We start from the raw sequence: 23,607 nt of genomic DNA, 5'->3' as shown, positions 1-23,607 counted from the left end.
GAGGGTTAGAGGGCCCTCTCCATAAAATCCCTCTCAGTAAAATCCCTGTTGGCTAAGAATGGGTTTGGCACTATGGGATGTTAACCTCTGTTCTCTTTGGATTCACCACCTTTCGCTCTTTGCTGATGGCTATGGGTGAAAGGGTTAGGCATGTACAGTATCGCGGGACATGGGGAAGTTTTTCGTCCCCAAAAAGGGGAAACTTGAGAGCTGATGGAACTCCTGGAAAAGATCCCTTCGCTATTGACAAGCGACCACTTGAACTTTTCAGGGTTGTTGCATGGGTGGGTCTTTCTCTGGCCTCGCTGAGTGCCTCACCTTCCCCACGCTGTCACAAGCGGTGCTTTTCTCCCTTGCCTTTCCTCTCTCTGTGCAAGCTGGTTGAATGAATGGTAAAAATCACCGTTTATCTCCCATAAAGTTTTGATTAATGAGAAAAAGGATTCATGAGGCTAGTCGTAAGCTGTAGCGAAATCGACGTGCTTTGTGGGTCTTTCTGTATTGTTCTGTCATGGAGAGGTGTACCTTAGGATAGAACACAGGCTTAGGACACCTGTAAGCCTGCTTTTCAAGACAGCCCAGCAAACTGGTCAGTCATGTCCTTGGGAGCTTGACCTTGTAACCATGTGAATGTGCTTTCTCTTTTCCCAATGGCAGCCCAAGTTCAGAGTTCAATTCCTGGCTTAGGGAATAAGTCCTTTATCTTCTATGTATTTATATATGTTCTGTGTGTGATGTTTATATCTCAAAGAGCTTTGATTAATTGGTTTAGTAATAATAAGAGCTTAAATAGAATATTTTGTGAGAAAGGTAAAAAATGCAATGCTTTTTATTTAGTCATGTGACTTAATCTTTGGGAAATAAAGAGTTTTAAAGATTATTGGTAAAATAAAAATATCTTCAATAATGTAAACATTTGGTGCAAATTATGCAGGTCAGATATTAAGTTTACTAAATGCTTTAAGGTCATAAAATGCTTTTTTGGCTTTTGAAAACTGTTCAATTTACCTGCTTTGGAGCATTATATTCCAGATAAGGCCTGGGGACATGTGGTGTTAGCCAGGCCCCCCAGCTATGCTGGAGTCAATCCTTATCTGCACTTCTGCCTGGTGTGTCCTGGGCTAGGCTCCACACCTAGTACATCATTAAAATCCCAAAGTTTTCACCAAAAAAAAAAGTTGCTAAGAGTTAACAGTGTGACATATATTTGAAACCACTGAAAAAACAGTTTTACATGTAAGTTGTGTAAGGAAAGTAGAATGTACTTTTAGCAAAAGATTATAAGAAGTCATGGGAATGTGGATTTTCTTGCCTACATAAAAGTGTTAAAGAATTGTTTTAAGTTAGGATAAAGCTAAAGGTTTAAGGAAGTTGTGGAAGGTTTGTGAAAAATTAATCTTGTACAAGAAATTCTGTGTGTGAACACATTGGCTAAAAATAAAGGGGTACTATTCAGTTTTTTCCATAATTAAACATTTGAATGAAAGCACAGCAGGTTTTTCTTAGAGCAAAATCCTGCTTATGAGCTGCTCTTTAACAAAAATTGTAAAATGTTATAAAAGTTTTATGAGAATCTTACCTTATGGTCAAACAGTAAAACTGGGTAGATATGTCTATAAGGTTTTATTAAGAATGGGATTTGACATCAATAATGCATTAACGCAACAGTAACATTTGGCTTATTTGGTTAAAAAATCACACAAGCAGCATTTTCAAATATAAAATGGTGTTTGGCTTTCTTTGGGCTGTATTTGTATAAATATGTTACTGGTATGTGTCCAAAAATTATGAGACACTCCTATGATTCTAATATGGCTTACCATACGTTATTCTTAATTATAATCATTACATAAAATCATTGTATGCCACAGAGGTAACTGCATTTCTTTGTCAATCATATTTTTTACTGTGGCTGTCCTAAGACATTTTGTCATCCACAAACAAGTGTTGTCTTGTTTTGTTCCTTTTAGAAAGTGGTTTATAATCAACTACAGGGCTTTGACAGGTGTTCTTTTTTTTTTTTTTTTTTTGAGACGGAGTCTTGCTCTGTCACCCAGGCTGGAGTGCAGTGGCGCGATCTCGGCTCGCTGCAAGCTCCGCCTCCCGGGTTCACGCCATTCTCCTGCCTCAGCCTCTCCGAGCAGCTGGGACTACAGGCTCCCGCCACCATGCCTGGCTAATTTTTTTGTATTTTTAGTAGAGACAGGGTTTCACCGTGGTCTCGATCTCCTGACCTTGTGATCCGCCCGCCTTGGCCTCCCAAAGTGCTGGGATTACAAGCGTGAGCCACCGTGCCCGGCTGACAGGTGTTCTTAAATGCAGGTTTCTGATAACTTTAAAAATTGTGACATTAGAGGAAACAATTTTCAGTACTCTCATGGAGAAGTGGAATGTTCATGAGTATCAGAACAGGAGTTAACTGCATAGACTGAACTAACAGAAGCTATTTACAGTTTTTAACAATTGAGTAAAGTACACTCCTGTGAACAAAATTTAGAGCCTATTTGTTTCTCTCTACCTGATTTCTCCAGAATTTGGAAACTATTTGTGAGTATTCTTTTTTTTTTTCTTTGAGATGGAATCTTGCTGTCGCCCAGGCTAGAATGCAGTGGCGCAATCTCGGCTCACTGTAGGCTCTGACCCCCGGGTTCACGCCATTCTCCCGCCTCAGCCTCCTGCATAGCTGGGACTGCAGGTGCCTGCCACCTCGCCCGGCTAATTTTTTTGTATTTTTAGTAGAGACAGGGTTTCACCATGTTAGCCAGGATGGTCTCGATCTCCTGACCTCGTGATCTGCCCGCCTCAGCCTCCCAAAGTGCTGGGATTACAGGCGTGAGCCACCACGCCCGGCCGAGTATTCTTAATTTATGGCAAATAGTTATTTGTGTAAGTGCAATAAGAATCTGTTTTCTTTTGTAACAGGATACAATTGGAAAAACTGGTTATTTTACCAAGGCTTTGACTGGAAAGGCGTGCTTTAAGGAATCAAACTTGACTTGTAAAGCCAATAAAAGCCCCTTGGGGAAATGCCTTACACCTTGCCTATGCAGTCCCTGTGCAGGGTTTCTGACCTGTGGTAAGTAAAGAATGTCACTTTCTAGCAGGTCCAGGAGCCCCAAGTTCTCTTGGAACCTCAAGAGGAGAGGAATTTACCCAGCTCATAGGTATTTGAGGGTACAAACCGATGGCAGGGCTCAGCTCTAAAAAGTCTTATCTAAAACTCCTTCTATGGAACAGAGTTCCATCAAAGCCAATTTAAAAAGAGCTTATGTGAAAAATAATTATTCTTGCTGCACTTTATACAAATAGTCATGCGAAGTATAATAAAGCAAATCAGTCTTACCATGATTTGTTTTTAGTAAAATAAGAAACTGGAGAGAGAAATATTATGTTTCAAGAACTACGGAACATCTGTTATTAGATTCTAGTCTCATCAATTGTTTTTAAAGTTTGTTTCTGCAATTTAGGCTAACTCTGTTTATTCCTATGAACCAACCAGTGAGCTCTGACTGCTGCTCAGAAGAAACAAGAGAGATGGGTAATGTAGAAATCTGGATCAGTATTCTAAATCTGTACATGTATTAGAATTGACTAGCAATCCCATATCAGCTTGATTCCAGCAGTTACTCAGTTCATGGAAAGCTTACTTATTTAGTTTACTTGAAATAACTTTACTTGTTTTGCTTTATTATTGTGAAATATAGTGCTGTTGTACTCTTTGTGTAGGAATGCAGAATAAGCTTATTAAATGTTGTCTTAAATTGAGCACTTGTTAATCTTCCAGATATAACTTTTTGTTGGAACTCAAGAAAGTTGAATGGCCCTCGCCATACTGACGCTTTCTGACTGAGCTCTACCCTGAATACAAGAGACCCTAATGGTTGGGCAGGAATAGCATCGCCCCTTTTCAGCCTCAAGAAGCTACAGAAGATGGATCTTTATCCCTCTGCAACCCTTAGGATTAAGGGTTCTCTTATAAAAGGGAGGGGGGAAATGTCAGAGGCCTGTGAACCAGAGCAACTCCATCTTAAATAGGAACTGGGTAAAATGAGGCTGAGACTACTGGGCTGCATTCCCAGATGGTTAAGACATTCTAAGTCACAGGATAAGATAGGAGGTCAGCACAAAATACAGGTCATAAAGACCTTGTTGATAAAACAGTTTGCAGTAAAGATGTCTGCTAAAACCCACCAAAACCAAGATGATGACAAGAGTGATCTTTGGTCATTCTCACTGCCACACTCCTATCAGCGCCCTAACAGTTTACAAATGCCGTGGCAACATCAGGAAGTTACCCTATATGGTCTAAAAGAGGGGGACATAAATAATCCACCCCTTGTTTTTTTCTTTTTTCTTTTTTTTTATTATTATACTTGAGGTTTTAGGGTACATGTGCACAATGTGCAGGTTTGTTACATATGTATCCATGTGCCATGTTGGTTTGCTGCACCCATTAACTCGTCATTTAGCATTAGGTATATCTCCTAATGCTGTCCCTCCCCCCTCCCCCCATCCACCCCTTGTTTAGCATATCATCAAGAAATAATTTTAAGAATGGGCAACTAGCAGCCCTTGGGATGCTCTGTCAGTGGAGTAGCCATTCCTTTATTCCTGTATTTTCCTAATAAACTTGCTTTCACTGTACTCTACAGACTCACCCTGAATTCTTTCTTACACAAGATCCAAGAACCCTCTCTGCGGTCTGGATCGGGACCCCTTTCCTGTAACACTGTGATGTGTGAATTTCTCCCTGGGCACATCCTCACCCTTGGCTAAATAAACCTCGAAAAATTTGAGACACCTGCCTATCACTTTTTGGTTCAGTTTGCATCTTTCTGCAAATGAATGTGTTAAACTGATGTCACTAAAATTAATCCCGAGATCCTGAGAGAAAAAGTGGGATCCTGGCGTTTCTTCAAGACTCAAGAAGCATAAGGTTAATTTGGGGGAGGTGATTAGAATTAATACTCGTGGAAAGAAGACTTTTCTTCTTCAGTTACTGCTTTCATTGTTTTCTCCTTTCCTTCACGTCCCTCACCACGTCTCTGAAGGGAATATTCAAGCCTTTTTTGTTAAAACAAACAAACAATCTCAATACTTAACAGCTAGACTTTGCACACTGGACATTTCTGTCAGAAGTGACCAATATACAATTATGCACTGCATAACGATGTTTAAGTCAAAGACAGACTGCGTATACCACAATGGTCCCATAGCTTATAATGGAGCTGAAAAATTCCTGTTGCCTACTGATGTCACAGCTGTCGCAATGTTGTGGCATAATACATTATTTGTGTGTATGTGGTGATACTGGTGTAAACAGATCTTCTGTGCAGCCAGGCATATAAAAGTATAGCACTCACAATTTGTACAGTACATAATACTTTGATAATGGTACGCAACTATGTACTGGTTTATGTGTTTACTATACTATTTATCATTACTTTGGAGCGTACTCCTTTTACTTATTTAAAAAAAAAAAGCTGTTAATGCCGGGTGCAGTGGCTCACGCCTGTAATCCCAGCACTTTGGGAGGCCAAGGTGGGTGAATCACCTGAGGTCAGGAGTTTGAGACCAGCCTGGCCAACATGGGGAAACCCCGTCTCTACTAAAAATACAAAAATTAGCTGGAAGTGGTGGCACGTGCTTGTAATCCCAGCTACTCGGGAGGCTAAGGCAGGAGAATCACTTGAACCCAGGAGGCGGACGTTGCAGTGAGCCGAGATCGCACCACTGCACTCTAGCCTGGGTGACAGAGCGAGACTCTGTCTCAAAAAAAAAAAAAAAAAAAAAAAGGCTGTTAAAATAAATGAAAACAATCTCAATAATCAAGCTAGACTTTGTACTGTGAAACAGCCTTAGGCAGGTCCTTCAGGAGGGATTCCAGGAAAAGGCGTTATCATAGAGATGGCGGCTCCATGCCTGTTATTTCCTCTGCAGACCTTCCAGTGGGACGAGTCATGGAGGCGGAAGGCAGTGATGTTGATGGTCCTGACCCTGTGCAGGTCTAGGCTAAAGTGTGTGTTTGTGACTTTGTTTTTAATTAAAAAGTTTAAAAGTAAAAAAATACAAATAATTTTTTTCTATTTTGAAAAAAGTTCATAGAATAAAGAGATAAAGACAATATTTTTGAACAGCTGTACAATGTGTTTGTGTTTTAAGCTATATTACAAAAGGGTAAAAAATAAAATTTGGCCAGGCACAGTGGTTCATGCTTGTAATCCCAGCACTTTGGGAAGGTGAGGTGGGCAGATCACGAGGTCAGGAGATCGAGACCATCGTGGCTAACATGGTGAAACCCCGTCTCTACTAAAAATACAAAAAATTAGCCAGGCGTGGTGGCAGGCACCTGTAGTCCCAGCTACTCGGGAGTCTGAGGCAGGAGAATGGCGTGAACCCGAGAGGTGGAGCTTGCAGTGAGCCGAGATCACGCCACTGCACTCCAGCCTGGGCAACAGAGCAAGACTCTGTCTCCAAAAAAAAAATTAAAAGTTTATAAAGTAAAAACGTTGCAGTAAGCTAAGTTTATTATTGAAGAAAGAAAAATATATCTCTATAAATTTAGTGTGGTGTCTGTGTACAGTATTTCTAAAGTCTACAGTAGTGTATAGCAATGTCCTAGGCCTTCACATTCACTCATCACTCACTCACTGACTCACCCAGAGCAACTTCCAGTTCTGCAAGCTCCATTCATGATAAGTGCCCTGTATAGGTGTGCCATTTTTTATCTTTTATATCACATTTTTACTGTACCTTTTCTATGTTTGCAGACATTTGGATGTACAAATACCATTGTGTTGCAACTGGCTGCAGTACTCAGCACAGTAACATGCTGTGCACGTGTGTAGCTTGGGAGCGACAGGCTCTCATTGCCTGGGTGTGCAGTAGGCTGTCCCATGCAGGTTTGTGTAAGTCATTCTATGATGTTTGAAGAATGACGATGTTGCCTAACGATGCATTTCTCAGAAAGGTGTCCTCATCCTTATGTGATGTATTCACCTGGGGCTCTGCTGAAATAACGTGTGATATTTGAAAACAATTCATCTCTTATTGAACGCCTTTACATGCATTATTTCAGTTTGATCTTCACATCCATCCTGTGTGTAATGTTACTAATTTTATTTTACAAAATAGAAAACGCAGACTCCAAGAGATGAACTAACCAGCTCCACAGTCAGTTAATAGTAGAAAATGGTAGAAAATGTTTTGAGACTTTTTCATCCAGTAAGTAGCAGAGCTGTAATTTGAAGCCTGAATTTTGGACTCCCTAAACCAAGATCTTCCTGCCCTGCAGTGCAGTTAGAAAGTGACTTTCCAGACTGAGTGACAGCATTGAAATTTCCTGTTCATGTCCCAGGGTTCCATCCTCGTTTTATTCTCATCCCAGGAAAACAGCAGGACCTGGCTGATTCCCCAACACTGCCACCACCATTTCTGGTCGCTGTTGGAACACAAGCACTCCAGCTCCTAGAAAAGCTTTGCAGATTGCAGACTGTTAGAGCTGCCAGGGACCGCGGGGGATCGCTGCTCCTTTTTTCTCTCTCAGAAATGGTCTCTACCCATCGATGAATGGATGGATAGACAAAATGTGGCCTATGCATTCAATGGAATATCACTCAGCCTTCAAAAGGAAGGAAATTCTGACATACGCTACAGCCTGGATGAACCTTGAAGACATTATGCTAAGGAAAGTAAGCCAGTCACAAAAGGGTACATGTTGTATGATTGCACTTACTCCAGGCCACTAGAGTAGGCAAATTCATAGAGACAAAAAGGAGAACGGAGGGAGGGAAGAAGGGGGAGCTCTGGGTTCAATGGATACTGAGTTTCTGTTGGGGATGATGAAAAAGCTTTGGTTATAGATGGCGATGGTTACATGACATTGTCAATGTATTTAATGGCACTGAATTGTACATTTATGAATGGTTAAAATGGGAAATTTTATCTTATGTATATTTTACCACAATATGTATTTTTTAAATGTAGTCTATTATCTAAGTCAGGACCAGCCAAAATAGACTGAGGCTCCCCTCGGCAATGGAACAAGGGCCCCAGGTGATTCTCATAAAACTGACATGTGGGGACTGTTCATCCCATCTTGTCATTTTACAGATGAGAAGACTAAGGCCAAAGCTCCTGAGATCTTTCCCTGCGTTCGCATAGCAAGTGGGAGAGGGAACGGCACCCGGCTCCTGGCCTGGGCTGTCTCACCATGGTGATCTCTGCAGGAGCATGCTGTTCCCAACACTCTGCTGAGATGCATGCCTGTGGGGACACGCTCCCCTGGAGAGCAGGAGGAAAGCTGGGGATGGCCTGCCAGACAGAGAGTGGCACCTGCCTCTCAGTGTCACTCACCAGTGTCTGCAGTGCACCCGGGCGGAGGGAGGCCAGGCTGCGGCACACTGTGGTGGACTTTTGTGCACATGGCTGCTGCAGAAATCGCAGTTTAGCTCAGTTTACCTCAGCAAGCAGGAGCTGAGGAGAAGGCGTTCTTCAACTCAGCCTTAGGCTTGGTGCAGTGGCTCATGCCTGTAATCCCAGCACTTTGGGAGGCCAAGGCGGGTGGATCACTTGAGGTCAGGAGTTCGAGACCAACCTGGCCAACATGATGAAACTCTGTCTTTACTAAAAATACAAAAATTAACTTGGCGTGGTGGTGCGCACCTGTAGTCCCAGCTACTAGGGAGGTTGAGGCAGGGGAATTACTTGAATCCAGGAGGTGAAGGTTGCAGTAAGCTGAGATCGCGCCACTGCACTCCAGCCTGGGTGACAGAGGGAAACTCCATCATGCACCCACAAAAAACCCTAAACCTTACTCCCCAGTCGGGGGGGCACTGGGACCCTCCTGCAAGTGCTCTATGTTTATCCCAGGAAGCTGGCAAAGCTGCAGGCGCTGCAGTGGGAGCCGACAGGCTCTGTCCCAGTGAGCATCTGCCGCTGCAGCCTCCCCTTCAGTCCTAGGAAGGGCTGAGGCTGTGGCTTAGCTGGCGTCCAGGGCAGGGCCTATATTAGTCACTGAGGGTGTCAGGAAAAGAACAGAGTGGCCACCTGGGTTCCATCAGCCATGAGCAGGTCCTTCCCCAGGGAGATCTGTTCCATCCAGTGTCAGGTCCATGCAACCGGCCCTGACTGAGCCCTGTGTGGAGCACTGAGGCTGTCCTGGACCTGACATGCATTTGGCCCCCCAGAAGTCCTGCAGACCCAATCTGACCCATTCTAGGCCACCTTTAGAATGAGTCAGAGTCAGCTGGGTGCAGTGGCTCGTGCTTATAATCCCACCTTTGGGAGGCACTTTGGAGGCTGAGGCAGGTAAAGAGAATTTACCACTTACAGAGCCTCACCTAGGAACCATAAACTTATAATTAAACTTAGAGTTTTATTGAAGAAAATGGAAATTAACATGGATGAAAGAGTAGGTGAAAGAAGCAATGGTGAGCAAATAAATAATAAAAATAAATATCTGAGCACATCAATATGATTTGCTATATAAAATAACAATGATCATTCTGGTTGATGGGGGTTTGAAAAAAAAGTTGGCTGTTTACTAGCTTGACTGTGGTGAGGTGTGTACACATGCTAAACTACATCAAATTTTACACTTTAAATAGACCAATATTATTAGTGTCAATTTTATGTCAACAAAGCTTTTTAAGAAAAAGAAAGTAGAACTAAAATTCTCAACAGGAGTAACATGAAAGATGGGGGGATAAGATCAGAGTTAAAGTTTATAAGATCTTTCTGTTATTCAGAGGAAGGTTAAAGATATTAACGTTAGACTTTGGTAAGTCAAGTATGTGTTTTAAAAAATTAACTGGGCCGGGCATGGTGGCTCAAGCCTGTAATCCCAGCACTTTGGGAGGCTGAGGCGGGCGGACCACGAGGTCAGGAGATTGAGACTATCCTGGCTAACACGATGAAACCTTGTCTCTACTAAAAATACAAAAAATTAGCCGGGCGTGGTGGTGGGCGTCTGTAGTCCCAGCTACTTGGGAGGCTGAGGCAGGAGAATGGTGTGAACCCAGGAGGCGGAGCTTGCAGTGAGCCAAAATCAGGATGCTGCACTCCAGCCTGGGGGATAGAGCGAGACTCCGTCTCAAAAAAAAAAAAAAAAAAAAAAAAAAAAACCAGACTGTATAAACTTCCAAACCACTAGAGGGAAATAGTTGGAATAAAGAAAACGTAAAAATCCAAAAGAAGGCAGGAAAGGAGAGAAGAAAAAGAAAGAAGATGGTAAATAGAAAGTATAAAATCACATCATTAATATCTCAATAATCATAGTTACAGTAAATTATCTAATCTCAACATTCAAATGCAAAGACAGATTAAATAAAAAACAAAATCTGGCTCTGGTTTTGGAGGTTTATAAGAGACATACCTACACCTAGAACAAAAAAAGGAAAGATTAAACAGTTGGGAAAAAATATCCAGGCAAATGCTGATCTAGAACAGAAAGCTGTAATAGCTACATTAACATCAGACCAAATGAACTTAAGGCAACACATCTTTATTAGAGTTGATAAGGAAAGGTCAATGTATAATGACAAGAATACAACAGGAAAATATAGCAGTATGTGATCCTGATGGTATAGGCTCAAATATATAAGTGAACAAATGAAATACGGACCAAATATTGTGAAAATAAATAATTCAAAATCTACACTCTTGGAACTCTAGATTATTTTGAGCCCCTTTAAAGGAATGTACTTATGAACCCGAATCACATGATAGCCAGGTGTAACCAACGCAGCTGTAACCTCTGTTTCTCTGATTAAGCTTTCTTCCTTACCTGCAGGCAAAATGTTGTAAATGACCGGAGAGTGCTGGGAGAGACCTCCTCCATCTCCACTGTTGATCTCCATGATAGACTAACCTCCCCCTTAACTTTCTCACATGTAGATTTCATGACCATCATGCTGTTTTAAGATTGACATAAAATATACTCTTTTAAATTGTCAAAGGAATGAAAACTAGCTATTAAAAATAAAATAAGCCCTGCGGAAAAGAAAACAAACTGTAACTAATTAATTTGTTGTACCTCTTAAACCAGCCTTGATGGAAAAAGTAATCCTGTTAAATTTCTTTGTCTTCTTCCTGTATAAGCAAGAACTTAACTTTTAACTTCGGAGCGTGACCCTATGTGTTTGGAGTCTGTGTTTCCTGGACGACTATTTCAAGCTTTTTGCTTAAATAAACTCTTTAAAACTAGATTCTCATCCTTTTGGTTATTTCAACATACAGTATGGACAGAATTACCCAGTGAAATTTATTAATTTATCCTTACAGTGAGAGATTTTAATGTACTTCTCACGATAAATGCAATACAGCTTCAATCAAAACCCTCATCATTTTAAAACTGAACTTGATGTTCTAAAGTTTTTCTGAAAGTGCGAAGTGTCAGGAAGAGCCAACACGTTCCTGAAGATGAACAAGGTAAAGCACTTATTAGATATCAAGACACTAGAGAAAGGAAATAATTATGACAGTACAGTGTTAGTGTTACCAGAAAGGGGTCCTGATCCAGACCCTAAGAAAGTGGGACTTGCACAAGAAAGAATTCAGGGCAAGTCCGTAAAGTGAACGCAAGTTTATTAGGAAAGTAAAGGAATAAAAGAATGGCTACTCCATAGAAAGCAGCCCTCAGGGCTGCTGGTTGCCCATTTTTATGGTTATTTCTTGATTATATGCTAAACAAGAGGTGGATTATTTATGCCTCCCCTTTTTAGGCCATATAGGGTAACTTCCTGACGTTGCAATGGCGTTTGTAAACTCTCATGGCGCTGGCGTGAGCGTAGCAGTGAGGATGACCAGAGGTCACTCCTGTCGCCATCTTGGTTCTGGTGGATTTTACCTGGTTTCTTTACTGCAAACTGTTTTTATCAGCAAGGTCGTTATGACCTATATCTTGTACTGACCTCCTAGGTCATTCTGTGACTTAGAATGCCTTAACTGTCTGGGAATGCAGCCCAGTAGATCTCAGCCTCATTTTACCCAGCCCCTATTCAAGATAAAGTTGCTCTGGTTCAAACGCCTCTGATATTTGCACAACAGACAAAGAATATAACGTAGAGTGCAGACACCAGCCATCCATACGTGAAAGCGTGACATGCGACAGGCAGCACCGCACATCAGTGGGCCTTGGGACAGCTGGTTTCTATGTGAACATTTTAAATAAAATTGGAGGTCTAGCTCACACCATGCACAAAAATAAATTCCTTGTGAATTAAAGATCTAAATGTTCAAAGCAAAGCTTAAAACTTTTAGAATAAAATAGAGGAGAATATCTTTTTTGGCCTTGGATAGAGAAAGCTTTCTTTAATGTGACTTTAAAAACATAAACTGCTTATGAACAGTTTATGAGAAATGAACACATTTGACTACATTCAAATTTAATACTTGTCTATCAAAAGAGTCACCATGTATCAATTAATAAGTTAAGCCACAAACAGGGAGAAGATATTTACAAAGGACATAACCAAAAAAGGATTGGTATCATTATTGATGAGAAAAAGAAAAAAGAAGCTACTGAGATGGTGGATAGATTTAGTTGCCAAGAAAAAGGTAGGGTAAACGGTTGAGGGTTGAGGTGGGGAGTGGCTGAAATTGTAATGTTTTTATTTAAAAAAACCTCAAAAATAACTATGGAAAAATATTACTATTTCATCTCAGGTGTGATTTTCTAGGTATCTGTTTCCCATATGTTTAATGTGTGTGTATGTGTGTGTATATATATATATATATATATATAATTTTTTTTTTTTGAGACGGAGTCTCGCTGTGTCGCCCAGGCTGGAGTGCAGTGGCGCAATCTCGGCTCACTGCAAGCTCCGCCTCCCGGATTCACGCCATTCTCCTGCCTCAGCCTCCCGGGTAGCTGGGACTACAGGCGCCCGCCACCAAGTCTGGCTAATTTTTTGTATTTTTAGTAGAGACAGGTTTCACCGTGTTAGCCACGATGGTCTCGGTCTCCTGACCTCGTGATCCGCCCGCCTCGGCCTCCCAGAATGCTGGGATTACAGGCGTGAGCCACCGCGCCTGGCCTTAATGTATATTAAGAGAGGACATAGGATGTGCCTAATAGGGAAGATGATGAAGGAATGGACATATGACATTGTGCAATTTGGCGGCCCACAAGGGAATTTGCTGAGCGGGGGTCAGGAGACACTGGCTGGAGGGTAAGGAAAGGGCAGGCCCCTAGGAGGGGCCCCGCCGGCTAAGAACGCACCCCTGGGCCTCCATGACTACAGGATCGCAGGCCAAGCCTTTTGGAAAGACCTGCGCTAATGCTTGCAGGAAATAAAAGGGGTTTGGTGTTTTTGTTCGAGTTTTCATTTGATTGTTGTGGTGGCAGGACCACCTGGGGAGGCATCCAGGGAAAGTCAGCAGGGGACACTCGCGGGCTTGGCTCCTGAGCCCCCTCCAGCAGGGCCTGGGCGGGAATTCCCGTGAGCCTTGCCCGCCGGGTCCCCAGCCGGTGGGCGCCCAGGGCCCTCTCCAGGTAGGGGTGTCGGCCTTGGAGCACCGGCTCAGAGACAGCCAGCACCTCGCCGGCCACAGCCTTCGCCTCAGAAATAGCCCCGATTGCCTAATGCGGGGCTGTTCCCGGAGACTCCGCGCTCCACACGCCGCGGGCACAAAGGGCGCTGCGGGGCTGCCAGGGTTCGGGAGGGCCCGGAGCCCCTGCGCGCGCGATTAGACTGGGCATTGGGTTTTTTCTTTTCAGCAGGTGACCCCGGGGCATTCATCCGACACCAGCCATCTTGGAGTGAGGTGGGCAGAGGGAAAATTTCCTCCCTGTTGTGGCGTCTTCGAGGGCTTTCGGCCGACATTCCCGTGAAGTCCCTGCCAGCTGCTGGGCCGCCTCCGCGCCCCTCCCTGCCGCCAGCACCTTCTCCTGCAGAGGCCGCCCCGCCGCACTGCTTCCTCATTCAAACCCAGAGCCCTCTGGCAAGGCCGCGCCCGCCCGCTCTCGAAGTGCAGATCAGCAGCAGGTGCAGGCCTGTGCCCCCACGGGCGCCTGACCCGGGCCTCTGTGCTGCAGAGCGCAATTTAATCCGGATTCAGTCCAGGCCGAGTGCTGACAAACCTGCCTCTCCCGGGGGTTGGGGCGGCTCAAGCTGTGCGGCAGGGAGGCATACGGCCTGTGCTCAGAGCACCTCTAGGCTCTCGCTCGGCCTGCCGTCACCCTCGGAGCTCTTAATACTCTTTTAAACAGGAACCCCATGTTTTCATTTCAAATGGGGCCCCACCCATCGCGTAATGGGCCCCTCTAGCGCGAGACGCGGGCCTCCCCGCAGCAGGTTGGAAGCATCAGGCCTGCCTGCTCAGAGGGAGAGCAGATCTTCATTTGAGTGGGAGATCAGGGGACTACCAGAGAAGGAGGGGCTGGCGGACAGAGTGGCTGGGGTGCACCGTGCGCCTCCGCCCAGGGGCAGTGCGGGCTGAGACATTCTTTCCTTCCTACCTCTTTCTCTTCCCTCCCTCAGCCCAGTCTGCCCTTCTCATTTCACAGCGCTCATCGTGCTTACTGGGACGGGGTCTAAACTGATGCTGGACAGCCTGCCCACGGGAGCTCCCTCTCACCCTTGCCCAAGGACAGAATTGGGCCCCAAGTCCTCTGGCTTCACTGAGTTTAAAGCATCTCAGTTCACCTTAATTTGAAAATGTGAATGAAACCTTCCTTGGGAACGTTATCAGACATTACTTAATCAGAGGAACCAAATGCTTTTCTAAATACAGCAGAAGCACCCGACAGAGGCATCGGTAAGGCTGGAGAGCCTCCCCGGACTGAAGACCCCGCGGCATTGGCAATGCACTGGCCCGGAGGCCCAGGGAATCTCAGGAAAGCCAGCCGGTCACTTGTGGTTGGGCTGAGTCCTTCCTGTGCTTTACACACAAAAGATTCCTGATGCCCAGCTCAGGAGGTGGGAGCTGGGAGCAGCAGTGGAAGGAGAAAGGCATGGAAATGGGAACCCTCGACGTTGAGTCATGGGAACACTGGAATCCTCCCTCTTTCTCTACAATGCTGTAGAGCATTCTTTCTCAAAAATAAAAAGGCCAGAAGTGAATGGGGTGGATTTTCTGTTTTCACAGCATTGGGGTGGAAAATCCACCCAACTCTATGAGCGTCCGTGGGGGTGGGGGTAGGGTGAGGTGTTCCGGCTGCATAGAGCAAACCTGGGTTGGGACGAACCTGACGGCCACACCTCGCTTTTATTGCGCTTTGCAGATATTGCATGTTTTATAAATTGAAGGTTTGTGACGACCCTGCACCAAGCAAGTCCATCAGCGCTGTTTTTCCAACAGTGTGGGCTCACTTCATGTCTCTGTGCCACATTTTAGTAATTTTTACAATGTTTTAAACTTTTTCATTATTAACATTATATCTGCTTTTGTTTGTTTGTTTTTTAGAGACAGAGTCTCAATCTCTGGCCCAGGCTGGAGTCCAGTGGTGTGATTATAGCTTACTGCAGCCTTGAACTCCTGGGCTCAAGCAATCTTCCTACATCGGCGTCCCAGGGAGCTGAGACTACAGGTGTGTGCCACCATACTCAGCCAATTTTCCTATCTTTTTGTAGAGATGGGATCTTTCAAGTTTGTCCAGGCTGGAGTGCAATGGTGTAACCGTGGCTTACAGTAGCCTCAAACTCCTAGCCTTGATATTGCACCTGTTAAGGTGATCAGTAATCTTTGCTGTTACTATTGTAACTATTTTGGAGCACCATGAACTAACCCCATATAAGATGGTGAACTTAAGCAATAAATGGTGTGTGTATCCTGATTGCTCCATGGACCAGCTATTACCTGTCTCTCTCCCTCTCCTCAGGCCTCCCTATTCCCTGAGACACAACAATATTGAAATTATGCCATTTAATAACCCCTATATTGTCCTTCTAAGTGTTTGAGTGAAAGGAAGAGTTACATGTCTCTCACTTTAAATAAAAAAACTAGAAATGATTAAACTTAGTGAGGAAGGCATGTCAAAAGCTGAAATAGAACAAAAGTTTGACCCCTTGAGAAAGAATTAGCCAAGTTGTGAATGCAAGGAAAAGATCCTGAAGGAAATTAAAAGTGCTACTCCAGTGAACACACAAATGATAAGAAAGTGAAACAAGCTGATTGCTGATATGGAGAAAGTTTGAGTGGTCCGGATAGAAGATCAAACCAGCCACAGCAGTCCCTTAAGCCAAAGCCTAACCCAGAGCAAAGCTCTAATTCTTTTCAATTCTGTCAAGGCTCAGAGATATGAGAAAGCTGAAGAAGAAAATGTGAAGCTCACAGATGTTGGTTCATGGGATTTAAGGAAAGAGCCTGGCTCTGTTAACACAAAAGTACAAGGTGAAGCAGCGAAAAAGTGCTGATGTCGAAGCTGCAGCAAGTTTTCCAGAAGATCTAGCTAAGAGCATTGATGCAGGTGGCTTCATGAAACAACAGATTTTCAATGTAGATAAAAACAGCCTTCTATTGGAAGAAGATGCCAGCTAGGACTTTTTCTTTGAGACGCAGTCTCGTTCTGTCACTAGGCTGGAGTGCAGTGGCACAATCTTAGCTCACTGCAGCCTCTGCCTCCCGGGTTCAAGCAATTCTCCTGCCTCAGCCTCCCAAATAGCTGGAACTACAGGTACGCACCGCCATGCCCGGCTAATTTTTTGTATTTATGGTAGAGACGGGGTTTCACCATACTGGCCAGGATGGTCTTGATCTCCTGACCTCGTGATCTGCCTGCCTCGGCCTCCCAAAGTGCTGGGATTACAGGTGTGAGCTACCGTGCCTGCCCCCAGCTAGGACTTTCTTAGCTAGAGAGAAGTCAATGCCTGGCTTCAAAGATTCAAAGGACAGGCTGACTCTCTTGTTAGAGGCTTATGAAGCTGGTGACCTTAAATTGAAACCAATACTCAATTACCATTCTGAAAATCCTAGGGCCCTTAAGAATTATACCAAATCTGCTCTGCCTGTGTTCTAGAGCTGGAAAAACAAAGCCTGGATGACAGCATATATTTTTGCATCATGGCTTACTGAATATGTTAAGCCCACTGCTAAGACCTATTGCTCAGAATGAAAGATTCCTTTCAAATTACTACTGCTCACTGACAATGCACGTAATCACCCAAGAGCTCTGATGGAGGTGTACAAGGAGATGAATATCGTTTCCTGCCTGCTAACACAGCATCCATTCTGCAGCTCATGAATCAAGGAATAATTTTGACTTTCAAGTCTTATTACTTAAGAAATACATTTTGTAAGGCCATAGCTTCCATAGGCAGTGATTCCTCTGATGGATCTGAGCAAAGTAAATTGAAAACCTTCTGGAAAGGATTCACCATTCTACATGCCCTTAAGAGCATTTGTGATTCATGGGAGGAGGTCAAAATATCAACATTAACAGGAGTTTGGAAGAAGCTTGTTCCAACCCTCATGGATGACTTTAAGGAGTTCAAGACCTCAGTGGAGGAAATAACTGCAGATGTGGTGAAAATAGCCAGAGAATTAGAATGAGAAGTGGAGCTTGTAGATGTGATGCAATTGCTGCGGTCTAATGATCAAACTTGAATGAATGAGGAGTCACTTCTTATGAATGAGCAAAGAAAGTGGTTTCTTAAGATGGAGTCTAGTCCAATGAAGATGTTGTGAACATTGTTGAAAGAACAGCAAAGGATTTAGGATACTTCCTAAACTTAGTTCATGAAGCAGCAGCGGAGTTTGAGAGCATTGACTCCAATTTTGGAAGAAGTTCTGGTTGTCTTTTTTTTTTCTTGAGATGGAGTCTCACCCTGTTGCCTAGGCTGGAGCACAATGGCACGATCTCAGCTCACTGCAACCTCTGCCTCCTGGGTTCAAGCGATTCTCCTGCCTCAGGCTCCCGAATAGCTAGGATTACAGGTACGTGCCACCATGCCTGGCTAATTTTTGTATTTTTAGTACAGATGGGGTTTCACCATATTGGCCAGGCTGGTCTCGAGCTCCTGACCTCAAAGTGATCTGCCTGCCTCGGCCTCCCAAAGGTGCTGGGATTACAGGCATGAGCCACTGTGCCTGGCCATTGTTGTCATATTTTAACAAATTGCTATAGCCACCCCAGGCTTCAGCAACCACCACCACCACCCGTATCAACATCAAGGTGAGACCCTCCAACAGCAAAAAGATTATGACTTTCTAAAGGCTTAGATGATTATTAGCATTTTAAGCGATAAACTGTTAATTAAGGTACGTACTTTTTTAAAGACATAATGCCATCGCACACTTGTTAGACTACAGTATATTGTAAACATAACTTTTCTTGGCACTGGGAAACCAAAAAACTTGTGTGAATCACTTTATTTCAATATTAACTTTATTACAGTGGTCTGGAATGGAATCTGCAATATCTCTGAGATATGCGTGTATATATAATTAAGTCCTGAATATAAATATAAATATGTCTATATGGAGACAGAGAGGAAAAATAGCTGCCTTAGGATCATTTCCGTCATTGTGTTATCACCATAAGCCATCAGTGTATGCATTGAGCACGTAACCTGTTTCAGGCATAAATACATACATAATCTGTGTTCTCCACTTTTTCTGCACTGTCGTGGTTATTGGACATTGGGGTGCAGTACTTAGGAAGAACCAGCAGTGTAGGGATTTAGTTCCCATTGTCCCACAGCTGAGATCCTTCCCTGGAGTTACTGACTCTCAGGCTGAAGCAACTGAAGCTCTCAGTTTCATGTGGGACATGAGATCCCAAGATGGCAGACACAAGCACACCATCTTCAATGTCTGACATGAGATGTGTGAAGATCAAAGAAGGTTCCTTATTTTAAAATGCCTGTTGTAAACCTATTGAGACTCGTTTGTTCTTTTATCAAAATGACTCTAAAGATCCTGAGATAAATGGTTAGCATCGAGTAGAAGGAAAGCATAATATTGAGAACAATGTCCAAAGGACTGGAATCAAAGCCAGAAAATATTGAGAGAGTCTAAAGGCATTAAGGATCCCATTTTATAAGGGGTGAAGATTTAGGCCCTTCTGGATAGAAGAATCCCTGTTTTATTGTTGAAGATCTTGCAGGAAGAGAACTCCCCTTTCCCAACGCAGGAAACCTTCCTTTGTCCCTGTCTCATGCCTCTAGATAATTATTGGGAAGCTTTTTCTCAAATCTAAATGCCACCCCTTACTCTAGTATTAACCCATTTACATCCTGTAAAAGATATGGGAAATAGAATTAGTCTTCCTCTGTGATGTAATAACTTCTCACCCACAAGAAGAACACAGGGCATTCCAAGTGAAGCAGCCCCAGTTATTTCACGTTTTCATCACAGATCCTATCTCCAAGTCCTTCCATCAGCTTCAGTGATGGGTCGTGCTGGGCAGGACCTGGAGGAACAGCCCTGTCTCAGCCAGGAGAAGACGGATTGCTGTCAGCCCCACGGTAGGGTTAATTCCCTCTGACATTACCTCCCCTTGGAGGAGCCTGGGGTGGGTGGTTGTCCATTAGCTGAAACTAAATCAGACTCCCACTCAGGAAGAGAAGATGATGTAAATAGCAAAAGGCGATAATGAATGGCAGTAAATAAAGGGAGGTCCAATGTGGAAAAAATGCAAGCTATTACACCAAGGAGGACAAGAATCCCAAACATAGTTATTAATGGCAAGGAGATAAAGTATTTGGAAAATACAAACACTGAAAGAGACCTCAGGGGAATGAAAACGGCCAACAAATTATATGTGAGCTTGCAACGTGATACAGCCGAAACAACCACACGAAACACAAATAATTCTGAATTGCATAGTTGAGGTATCAAGTCATGGACTGAGGAAGCAAGCGATCTCCCCACAAGCCCCCAGAGACCACAGCCAGGCCCTTCGGACAGCAGAGAGGTTTAGATGCACTGGAGGGGCCTGGAAAGAAAGCAACCGCAAAGGGCCAGGCGCAGGAGGGCTGGACTAAGCAGAACCAGCAGAACTTGTGCAAGCGGTGACTAAGAGCCGTGGCCACTGCCCAGGCCAGCAGCCAGACACAGCGGCCAGCAGCTGGACATAGAGGCCATAACTGATGTGGCCAGAGGGTGCTGGGCCATGGCTGTGGGGACACCTGTAAGCCTCAGGGCCATCAGGATGGCCCTCACAGCACAGCAGGTGCCCTGGCAGGCATGCAGCACTGCAATCTGGAAGAGGGTCTGCACGGCAGGGCGCTCATGAGCCCCTAAGAGCTCCAGCTGTGTTCAGTGAGAGAGGGACTGGGGTTCTGTGCAGGGCTTTCCAGACTGTCACTGTCAGGACACCACCTCTGAGAGGAGAGGCTGAGCCGCTCAAGGACTGCGCAGCCTGTGCCCACTTGCACACCCAGACCCTGACTTTTGTGAGGGCTTCACGATAAAGACTGTTCCTCACTTGGAGTCCACCCTCAGCCCCGCACCCTGCTCAGGGCTGGTCTTCTATAATTTCCCGTGATCCGCTTTCTGCCCATGTTTTCGAAATAGCCAAGAGAAGTGCCTAAAGCAGTGGCGGGCAGGAGGGACCACAGACAGCACAGAGGGTGGGGAGCTCAGGGAGGCCCGGCTTATGGGGGCCCAGGCAGCTCAGGCACAAGAGCCACTGCTCTGAGCACCCATGAAAAACAGGTCCCCCTCCCTGCCCCGCACCTGCTGCCAGGGCTTGTACTACGCAAGCCACTCTTTCATGCTTTCAGCAAATACTTCTTGAGCTCCTGCATGCCTAGCCTGTGCTAGATGCTTAGAATGCAAACGGTGGAAAGCAGGAGCCTCAGCAGGGCCACAGGAACGGGGATGGAGGTGAACGTCGAGGTGCCAGCGCCAAGAGGTGAGTGCGAGAACTTGGAGGTACGGGGAAGCCGCCGGCCCAAGCCTACAGGGGAGACTCGAATAGAGCAAGCGACGTGAAGGTTCTTGCGGAAGGAGTGGCGTCTACCCAGCAGAGGGAGGCGTGAGGTCTGCCAAGGCAGGGAGGGCAGCTCTCCGAAGGTGTGAAGTATAACATCCGAAAGAAAAGTGGGGAGGCTGGAGTCACACTGGCTGTGTGGCCCCCAGCAAGCTGCTTAACTTCTCTGTGCCTGAGCATCACATCTATGAAATATGGATTACAAATAGGCTGGAACCAGCGGCTCTCAGCTGTAATTGCAGTGGAGGATTGCTTGAGGCCAGGAGTTCTAGACTACCCTGGGCAATAGAGCCAGACACCATCTCTACAAAAGTAAAAGTTAAAAAGTAGCTGGGCATGGTGGTGCCCCTCTGTAGCCCCAGTCACTCACAAGGCTTATGTGTGTTAGTGTACGTAGAACCCTTAGAACCCTGTCTGGCACACACAAAAGAACTCGTTAAATATGAGCGATTGTTTTTTCTACAGTGCTGGGAGAATCTGGACAAATCCAGTCTGAATGGGCGGGGCCAGGCATGGGGAAGCTCAGCAGCAGGCGAGGGAGCAGGACTGACCCGCAGTGAGGCCAGCCCAGGGCACAGAGAGGCACAAGGCCCTGGGACTTTTGGAGAGTGAGATGAGAAATAACTTTCTCATTCTTGTTTCACAGATTAAAAGATATATTACATTTTTTTCATTGTTTTCATTGAAATCATTTTCCAATTACATGACCTAGAAAACTAAAATTAAAACACACTGGCATTTTTATATTGCATAATTCAAGAGCTGTAGGAAGCTATTGCTTAAACGTGTATTTACTTGTGGCCAAAAGAAAAAACAAAAAACAAATGTCATATTTTAATGATTTGGCTCACAAAGTGCATAGTACTCAGGGAGCTTGAGAACAAAAAATGAGCTCTACAAAAACAGGCTACCCAAAAAGGTGAACTTAGTCATCAAAGCAAAGAGAGTTGACATTTAAAGCGAATGAAGTCCTTTACCTGAATGAATTGGACCAGCTGTCCAACCACTCTTTCAGGCTCTCACCCTAGAGGTCACGGGGAAGGGAACTTTAGGGCTTAGGGAGAAGCCGATGCCCAGAGGACACCCGGGGTTAGAAAGCCCAGATTCCTCCCTCGGGACAAGTCTTCACAAATCTCTTAGGTAGGGGAAGAGCCACTGATTTTTTTTTTTTCAATTTTTTAAATCGTGGCAACATACACATGAAACTTACGATCCTAACCATTCTCAGGTGCGCAGCTCAGCGTTATTACCCCCTCTCATGATGCCAAGCAGCCAGCACCACCTTCCAGCTCCACAGCTCTTGACCTCTGGGAAAACTGAAACTCTATACTTACTAAGTCATAACTCAGAAGCCACTGACTTTTAAATTAATTTATAATACATTCACCCATGCTTCTTGAAAATATATGCATCCTTTCCCCCAAGGAATTTTTTTTTTTTTTACTTTAAGTTCTGGAATACATGTGCAGACATGCAAGTTTGTTACATAGATATACATGCGCCATCATGGTTTACTGCACTTATCAACCTGTTACCTAGGTTTTAAGCCCTGCATGCATTAGGTATTTGTCCTAATGCTCTCCCTCCCCTTGCCCCCACCCCTCCCACCCCAAGGATTTTAAAAAACATTTGAAAAACATGTTTAAAAACTGATACCTAATAATTGTACACGTCTATGGGGTATATTGAGTGAGTTTTGATGCATACTGTGCATAGTGATCAAGTCAGGGTAATTAGCTTACCCATCACCTCAAATACTGATCATGTGTTTGGGTTGGAAACATTCAAAATCCCACCCTACAGTGCTATAGAACACTAGAAATTATTCCTCCTGCCTAGCTGTAATTTTGTATACTTTAATCAGTCCCTCCCTCTCCTTCTCCCTCCTCCACTTCCCAGCAAATGCTACTTTTTATGGCTAGGGGGTTGAAGGTGCAGGCCTCTGGCTGCCCTGGGCCCTGGTGGAGGGGACCTGCTCCTCCCTCCTGCGGCTCTTCTATGAAGGAGCGAGGTACCAACTGAGTCCAGTTACCGTCAGTCCACAAGTATCGGTGAGCAGGGCCCCTGGGTGTTCGAAGGTCTCTGTTTTTCACCTTCCTTCTTCTTCCTGTTTTTTATCTTCCTGTTTTTTACCTTCCGTCCTGCTCCATGTGGTGACCCCTGGGTGGGCCTGGCCAGCTCTCTCCACTCCACTGTCAAAAACGTGAGGACCCTCATCTGCCCTGTGCATCCAGCCAGGGAAGATCACAGGAGCCAGGAGGACCCATCAAGCCACAGGCCTCAGGCACTCGTTTCAGGCTGCTTTCCAGAATGATTTGCACGCCCGCAAAAGATAACACGCTGTTTGGTTTCCCTGGCCATAGTATTTTGGGTAGAGGCCTCCTGCCTGGAGTTCCTGTCCAGAGACGGCAGCATCAAAGCCAGATCCCATAGCCCTGTGTCCATGGCTGGAATAGCCTCTCACACCGTCAGAACCACTAAAGATGAGCACACCTAGGTCCCCATCACAGCTGGCCCCTGCAGCCCTGGACAGTGCCCCTCCCCTGTCACCTAAGTGCTGATGATGGGGCCATGAGAGACAGCTCTCACCACAGCCCAGGACAGCTTCTGCGCAAAGCCTGCTAAGTGCTCTTCGTGGTTAACACACAAGAAGTGATTCTGTCTCATGAATGCCTACACGGCCTCCGACAGGACTCATGTGACTTCCCTCAGACCTCTCCTCTACCACT

At 44.8% G+C, this 23,607-nt stretch overlaps 1 long non-coding RNA gene across 1 annotated transcript; it reads left to right on the top strand.

Moving 5' to 3' along the window:
• Positions 1 to 18,198: 18,198 nt before the first annotated feature.
• Positions 18,199 to 22,251, top strand: LOC129463679 (uncharacterized). The gene is made up of 3 exons (XR_008651277.2): positions 18,199 to 19,409; positions 20,670 to 20,800; positions 21,344 to 22,251. It is a non-coding gene; the product is annotated as an uncharacterized lncRNA (long non-coding RNA).
• Positions 22,252 to 23,607: the final 1,356 nt, after the last annotated feature.

Source organism: Symphalangus syndactylus, chromosome 15 (assembly GCF_028878055.3).
Source record: "Symphalangus syndactylus isolate Jambi chromosome 15, NHGRI_mSymSyn1-v2.1_pri, whole genome shotgun sequence".
Taxonomy (NCBI): Eukaryota; Metazoa; Chordata; class Mammalia; order Primates; family Hylobatidae; genus Symphalangus; species Symphalangus syndactylus.
Note: the sequence above shows the minus strand (reverse complement) of the source record. Positions and strands in the feature narration are given on the sequence as shown.